This window comes from Silurus aristotelis, assembly GCF_946808225.1.
Source record: "Silurus aristotelis genome assembly, chromosome: 10".
Classification (NCBI taxonomy): Eukaryota; Metazoa; Chordata; class Actinopteri; order Siluriformes; family Siluridae; genus Silurus; species Silurus aristotelis.
Window position 1 is genome coordinate 6,646,322 of NC_139583.1, and position 8,841 is coordinate 6,655,162.

Genomic DNA, 8,841 nt, shown 5'->3' on the forward strand with positions numbered 1-8,841 from the left:
TTTTGCACAGTGTCCCAACTTTTTTGGAATTGGGGTTGTATAACAAATAAGAAATGCTCAGACCACAGCTGTAAAAATCATAAATCAAAATTTATTGTAAAGAACAACTGAAACATACAGTATTATAAGATGCTTTGAACACAATGCTCACAATGCACAATGCAGTGTTGAAAATATATTTCAGCATTTATATATTTTCAACACTGGATTACTCATTATTGTAAAATAAAGCTGCCACATTATTTTGGAGTAAACTGGTGTCTCATTCAATATATATATTCCATTACCACGATTTAGCAATTCTTGATGATTAATTACTTTTTCATATGAAGTTTTTTGGGGAAGCAAGCGATTTATATCAGGAGAAATTAATCATCGTGTTAGTGGCTAACGTGGAGTTATCAGCATGGCATTTACATTATCATTCTGTTTTTAACAAAAATTTCCCTTTAAGGCTATTGCAAACTATTGACAGCAGTACCAGAAAGATTAGAAATGTTAGTCCTTCCAGTCAATGTAGCACCTAGCCATCACAATATCTAATATCTAACAATGTGAAAGAATTTGAATACTCCTCCATGCAGAAACTTTACACTTTTTAAGACAAGAACTCAACAACAGGGCATTTATATTTGGGTACATTTGTGGTCATTATGCTATAAGTTCTATATATACAAGCTTTACCTTGCTGGCAGAGGCAACCACGTTTTGTGTTGAATTTTCTTTTCTTTTCTTTTCTTTTACGTATAAGAAAGCAACACAAAGAAACTTAATATCAGCACAATCTCATTTCTTCATTCCAAGAAAATTGTTTAATGCATTATTTGTTTTGACATACTGATTGCAATATACAAATATCTGTGGAAATGGCTTATTCACTTTATATTTGCTTTATTATGCAACAGGACGTGAAACATATTACACTGTAAACAGTGATCCTAGAAATATGCACTGTATACTTTTTTAAGAAGCACCAAACAAATTAAAGCTATTAATAGAAGCTATTGCTGATCTGTCTTTCATTATACTTATATGATATTTTATATATAATACATTATATGATACATATAATACATTGTATTTCACTTTAAATTAAAGTGAAAATTTGCTCAAATCACTTTAATAGCTAAAGTGTCTCCCATGTTAATGTCAAACATAAAATGGTCATTCATGTGTTTCTAGAACTTGATGGATTGACTTGACTGTCAATTTTAATCACTTTCAATCCTAGGTTGTCTACGCCATCTTTGGAGTCATGGTGGACGTTAAAATCTTGATGGCAGTATGCACAGTGAGCAGTTGGTACAGGTTCTACTTTGTCAAAGTTAGAAAAGTCTATGTGATATTTGCCCTCTTTACTGCGTGAGACAATAGGGAGGAACTTGTAGCCCCAAATGATCTCCTGAGGCAGGTATGAAGTCCTGACTTGGCAGGAAAAGCTGGTGGACTCAGCCGTGCCATCCAAGAACACCACCAACTCAAAGTCCTGCTGTTGCAGAGTGTCCACAGCCATTTGGAAGAAAGGGCTTGTCTTGTCGATCACATGATATAAGGTTAAAGGGCAGACAAAGAACAAGTTGTCCTTTCCCGAATCCACCATGAAGTCAATATTGACCTGCTCCATAATGAAAGTCTTCCCTTCAGGTGTGACTCTGGTCCTAATCAGCTTGCCGTAGATTTGACTGCCAAGCAGCAGGCTTTTGCGAATGTTGGCCACACGTATCTGTAAACTAAGTAAATCCTGTTTAAAGCAGATGACGGCCATCTCACTGAAAGTGACGGCTTTGGCTACTTTCTTGGGCAAGGAAATTTTGGCTATAAGCACACCACACCAAAAGCATCCAATGATGATACCAGCAAGAACTTGAGCCATGAAGACAGTAATAGCACTTGGGCAAAGTGGGGTAATCACTCTGTAGCCAAAGCCAATAGTCAGCTGTGTTTCCACTGAAAACAGGTATGCAGTGGTTAAGTCATAGACATTGAGTACACATGCAGTGTGATTAACTGATGGGTATTGCCACCACAAGTCTCCGTTGCTATAGCCAACCCAGTACCAGAAAAGTGTAAAAATAAACCAACTGAAAATAAACGAGGCCACGTAGAAGAATGTCAAGGAATACCAACGGATCTGCACACAGGTGGACCAGATGTCACGCATGTAGGCAAAGCAGGTACTGTATTTCATATTGCCATATTCAATGTTACAGTGGCCTTCTTTGGTTATCAAACGGATTTTATTCTGTCGTCGTTGTGGTACGCAGCATCCTAACAACTGACTTAATGACCAGGGCATTTTTACGATATTTTATTTTTGTCCTGAATCTGCAAAGAGAATGCAAAAAAAAATGTTTTAAGTGATTATAAGTGATTTCTTCAATACTTCAATACAAAAAAAACAGTTACAGTTAAAAACAAAAAAACAACGATTTTTGCCAGTATTACACTGAAGCCTTGACATTATTACAAAAGGAGACCATATTATCTGATATGAAATTAATGCTTTTATACTACTTTTTTATTATTTTAGAAACAAATTATTGTAATATATACATAAATAAATAATTGGGTGTAGATGAATAGGCAATAATAATATTACAATTATGACTTGCAATGATGATAAAGTTATAACTGGGGGAAATGGCAGTGTAAAGCCAGCACAACTAACAAGTAGTTTTTACATCACATATTCAAAGTTATGATACATTATACTTACTATAATAATAAAAAAAATGGGGTGATGATCTAAAAGATTGATCCATGCATACAGTAAAGTCTGTAAAAACTCTAAATTGCATGAAGGTCTTTTTACAAAATTTTTCCTTTAACTCAAGTGAAACATTTTACAATATGGATAAAATACCCCATACTAATTTAATTTAGCTTAGAAACTGATTAAAATCATAAACTCAGAGAGGAAATGTTTTTAATGGCTGTCATTCCTCATAATGTAATACTGCAAGAGGATATTAATGCACAGAATGCTTAATTATGAGTTGACCAAATGTTCATCCTTAACAATTCTCATTATCGGTTGGCTGATATATACACCGACTAATGAGCTAAGAATTAAAGTGTTTAATAACTTTAAGAATGATCCATTGTGACACTATTGTGCTTTAGTATGTGTTTAAAAAGACTCCTATCTTTTACACACTTGTATGAGCTAAATCTGAAAACTTTATATATTGTTCGTATTCCTCTAAAATTTCAGTCTTCACACATAATGTTCGATTTTTTTATTACAAAATTGCAATATTATTGACAGCTTTTTAATATCATAAAAATATACGTATTTATAATATAATATGATATAATATAATATAATATAATATTTATAATAATAAAAATATATTATATAATATATAATATAAGTAATATCACTTGAATAAATTTAGTGATCAAATCTAAAAAAAAAAAAGAAAAAACAATAGAATAGAATAGAAATGTCACTTCTTCAGAAAAATCTTTACAATTTGGTCATTGTTCTGTATAGACCTACCTGCTGCAGAGCTTTGCAGATATTCAGTATTTTGGCAGAAGTAGGTAGAAGTGTTTGTCAGTGCGATCTCACTCTTCAAGACTGGCCCACTTTCTTACACTTTTTCTATTCGATAAAACGTATCCCTGAATCCTTTACCAAGCTTTTGAATGGCCTCTTTATAATAGCAAGACCTGATGTTTACCTCTAAACAGTGATAAAGAGTTCAGGTTACTTGTGCTAGGACAGTTTGGGGCTGGGCAGACAACACACAAACATGACGCATGTTGTACTGAGCAAAAATATTTTCTCAGAATGTTTTGATTTTGGAAAGCACATTTCTAGACTACCGGTTGCATGGCCTAAACAACAGGAAGTAGAAAACATAGGGCATAGGGTGATAGGGCAATTTGCTATATCACATAATACCTAGAAATAAATACACTATAAGGACAAAGGTTTATGGACACCTGCCAAACCTGCATGTGCTTGTTGATTTATTCTCTATTTGCTGTTTTAATCACCACCATTCTCCCGTTAAATCTTACCGATTTTGGTGAGTGGATGTGTGGATTTGTGAACATTCAGCCGCAATCGCATTAGTGAGATCAGATGCTGATGTTGGTAAGGAAATCTGGGGTTTAGTCGATGTTCAAAGTTAGCGAGGCTGATTATTTGTGCTGATTTGTGAAATTATCTTGCATGTCAGGCACTGATGCAGTTTACTATTTAAAAAAGTAAAAAATTAAATCAAGAGAACAAGATTCATTGTACACAAGGCATGAAAAGCATCTTTTTTTAACAAAGTTTTCTTGGACCTTAATACGGTTATTTGATTCTATTGAAAGTTCACCTTCTTGTATCACAAGCAATAAAAGGTGAAAGAAAAACTGGACTCAACAGCCCATTGTGTGAATGGCAACTGGATACCTTTTTCTTTTATCCTTTAAAATATATATATATTTTTTTTTTCCATAAAAAGTGAGACAAATAAAAGTGCTGAGTGGGCTAGAAGTGACCTGAAACAATTTTGGGTTTTTTTTGTGTTTTGTTTTTTAAAAGGCTATAAAAGGTGTTTCTAAAAGCCTTAGACTTCCATTCTTCTAAGTTGCCAAACACATTGTTTGCTATTGTTTCTGATTCCGGTTTCCAAGAAAAAAAGTCTTACTGTTTAGTTATTATAATAGATGCCCCTATGTTTTGTTGTCACCAAACAAGAAAGAACACATACATAAATACAGTATATCATAACCGAATCTTAAAATTTAAAAAATGAAAATTATCAGAGAAAAAATTATTAGTTTGCATACAAAGAAAGTGATTTACATGAGATGAGAGGATTTAAGGTGTGATGGAAGAGTACCATCTATTTTTAATCCATAAATTAGGAAATTTGCTGTAAGCATTTATCTTTCTTTTTTAAATATAAAACACTTGTTTTTGTTTGTCATGTTTGTCAATTCATTTTTCTAATACATTTGCTACATTTATCAGTAATACATTTAAATAAATAATTAGTTATAAGTTAAATAAATAAACAGTTATTACTTAGTTATTATAATTATATAAGTAGTTACTTTTATCATTTAATCTTGATTTGCAATGAATAATTTCCATGATGAAACGAAATAAAAAAATATATAAATAAAAAATACGAATAAAATTAGTTTTAAACATTTTTTTTAAATAGTGAAATAGAATTAGGAACACCGAAACAAGACAACAGCTTTCAAATACATTAAGGTCATACCAATTAAATAATCAAAAATAATTATAAATATAAATATTATATATATATATATATATATATATATATATATATATATATATATATATATATATATATATATATATATATATATATATATAATTTATTTTTTTTATTATTTATTTTTTTTGTTTGTTTTGTTTTGTTTTGTTTTGTTTTGTTTTGGTTTTTTTTTTTTTTTTGTTTATATATATCAGATCCTTTTTTATATATTGTTAATATCAACAGATAATTATAAGCAATGTTTATACAGTAAGGAAAATAAGTATTTGAACACCCTGCTATTTTGCAAGCTCTCCCACTTAGAAATCATGGAGGGGTCTGAAATTGTCATAGTAGGTGCATGTCCACTGTGAGAGACATAATCTAAAAAAAAAAATCCAGAAATCACAATGTATGATTTTATAACTATTTATTTGTATGATACAGCTGCAAATAAGTATTTGAACACCTGAGAAAGTCAATGTTAATATTTGGTACAGTAGCCTTTGTTTGCAATTACAGAGGTCAAATGTTTCCTGTAGTTTTTCACCAGGTTTGCACACACTGCAGGAGGGATTTTGGGCCACTCCTCCACACAGATCTTCTCTAGATCAGTCAGGTTTCTGGCCTGTCGCTGAGAAACACAGAGTTTCAGCTCCCTCCAAAGATTCTCTATTTCTATCTTCTTACAGAACCACGCCTTGGTTATCCTGGCTGTGTGCATCGGGTCATTGTCATGTTGGAAGACCCAGCCTCGACCCATCTTCAATGCTCTAACTGAGGGAAGGAGGTTGTTCCCCAAAATCTCGCAATACATGGCCCCGGTCATCCTCTCCTTAATACAGTGCAGTCGCCCTGTCCCATGTGCAGAAAAACACCCCCAAAGCATGATGCTACCACCCCCATGCTTCATGGTAGGGATGGTGTTCTTGGGATGATACTCATCATTCTTCTTCCTCCAAACAGGTTTAGTGGAATTATGACCCAAAAGTTCCCATGACTCCTCTGGATCATCCAAATGGTCATTGGCAAACCTAAGACATGCCTGGACATGTGCTGGTTTAAGCAGGGGAACCTTCCGTGCCATGCATGATTTCAAACCATGACGTCTTAGTGTATTACCAACAGTTACCTTGGAAACGTTGGTCCCAGCACTTTTCAGGTCATTGACCAGCTCCTCCCGTTTAGTTCTGGGCTGATTTCTCACCTTCCTTAGGATCATTGAGACCCCACGAGGTGATATCTTGCATGGAGCCCCAGTCCGAGGGAGATTGACAGTCATGTTTAGCTTCTTCCATTTTCTAATGATTGCTCCAACAGTGGACCTTTTTTCACCAAGCTGCTTGGCAATTTCCCCGTAGCCCTTTCCAGCCTTGTGGAGGTGTACAATTTTGTCTCTAGTGTCTTTGGACAGCTCTTTGGTCTTGGCCATGTTAGTAGTTGGATTCTTACTGATTGTATGGGGTGGACAGGTGTCTTTATGCAGCTAACAACCTCAAACAGGTGCATCTAATTTAGGATAATAAATGTAGTGGAGGTGGACATTTTAAAGACAGACTAACAGGTCTTTGAGGGTCAGAATTCTAGCTGATAGACAGGTGTTCAAATACTTATTTGCAGCTGTATCATACAAATAAATAGTTTAAAAATCATACATTGTGATTTCTGGATTTTTTTTTTTAGATTATGTGTCTCACAGTGGACATGCACCTACGATGACAATTTCAGACCCCTCCATGATTTCTAAGTGGGAGAACTTGCAAAATAGCAGGGTGTTCAAATACTTATTTTCCTCACTGTATATATATATATATATAGATTGTAGTTCAAAATTTGCTTTTTAGTCCTATTAATCAGAAAAGAGACAGAGAGTCGACATGAGAATAAAAATAGACAATTTTATTTGCCCTCTGCAGAGAGCAAACAGACGTTCATCAGTCAGACAATGCTGCACCGAGAAGCGCGCCGATAAACGCTTCTCACCATGCTTTTATGCTGTTATTCAACCTTCGAGACCACATTATTATTACAACATTGCAATATAATCAATTGTTTTCTCTCGCTGTTTAAGACAATATTATTAATTCTCTTATTACAACCTTGCAATATGATACTGATTGGTTTGCTCCATAATAAAACTAATCATTTGTTTCTCGTGCTGTTTTAGTTCACTTCGCCCTAGTGACGCACTTTGCACACAGATGTTTTCCCATTCTGTACAAAGATAATCTTTTATCGTTCTCTGTTTTGCTAAGCTGAGAGCACAGTGCCCGGTCGAGAGCATTGTGTTCAGACATGCAACCCTGATCACGCTCTACATTGCAAGCTTTATGGATTATTGCAGTTCAGCTTTGAAAAGAAAAACTTCATACATACACTGATTATAACAAAATACATATAATTAAACAGAATTATAATATTAATGTAAAAATTTCATCTTACATTATATATATATATATATATATATATATATATATATATATATATATATATATATATATATATATATATATATATATATAATGCACTTTCAAATTGTTACAAAAATCTTATCTCAGAAAGTACAGATAAGTACAGATGATCCAAAGATACATTAGTTCCTATTCCTGTTACATTAATACATATTAAACTCCATTATTTAAAAAATCAAAGGTAGTACTGACATTTTAATATGAGAATCGATTCTCTCAGTACATTCAGTATCAAAAGTATTTTATACTTTAAGACATCTCTACCTAATACTTCATACTGTACTTGATGTAGTTGAAACATTAGCTAAAACATAAAATATTTGAGCTCAAAAATAATCTCTTAAATGAAATGAATTTAGTAAGAGCAGCAGTGGCTCAGTGAATGTAGACACCATGACCTCAACTTCTCAATAAACACGTTTATGCAAAGAAATACATTTCACTTTACTCTAAAGTATAGGTGACAAATAAAAGCTTTCTAAATAAAGACTTTCTTCTTTATTGTTCTATTTGGCCCACTTGTGTATGGGTAATTTAAAGCATGGTACAACTAACATGCAGGAACCAGCACCTGAATCCACTGTTTATATGAAAAGTTATGGTGGTTTTGGTTAGAGTTAAGGAACGGTGGTTTGTACCTGTTCTGACAATTTCATTAATGTAAAATTAAGTGAAATGATAACATTGCAGTGCTTGCACTAATTTGAAAACATGTTCACCTGGAAGCACTTGAATGCCTTAATGCTCATGTGCAACAAGAAAGATATTCTTATGACCTTGGATAATGATATTGATACTGATACTGCTAATACAGTGATCATCATCATCATCATTCAAGTTGCTAAGCTGAGTTCATTGCTACAAAAAGACATGCTGACATTTAAAAAATATATTTATTACATCTACACATTTTTATTCAGCAGCTAGTTTCATACAGTAGAACCCTATTGATCACCCGTAACATTAAAACCACCTGCCTTATGTTGTGTAGGTCTGAATTGTGCCACAAAAACAGCTCTGACCTGTCAAGGCATCGACATTACAAAACCAAAAAAAGGGTTCTATGCTGTGGTATCTGACACCATTGAATTATCAGCAGACCTTTTGTGAGGTGGATGAATCCGATCTATGAAACAGAC

At 33.4% G+C, this 8,841-nt stretch overlaps 1 pseudogene across 1 annotated transcript; it reads right to left on the reverse strand.

The window, feature by feature from the left end:
* Positions 1-81: 81 nt before the first annotated feature.
* LOC310732140 (ATP-sensitive inward rectifier potassium channel 1 pseudogene) lies at positions 82-3,649 on the reverse strand (annotated as a pseudogene). The gene is made up of 2 exons (XR_014538157.1): positions 3,503-3,649; positions 82-2,325 (listed from the first exon to the last, which is right to left on the reverse strand). The product of XR_014538157.1 is annotated as an ATP-sensitive inward rectifier potassium channel 1 pseudogene (transcript).
* Positions 3,650-8,841: the final 5,192 nt, after the last annotated feature.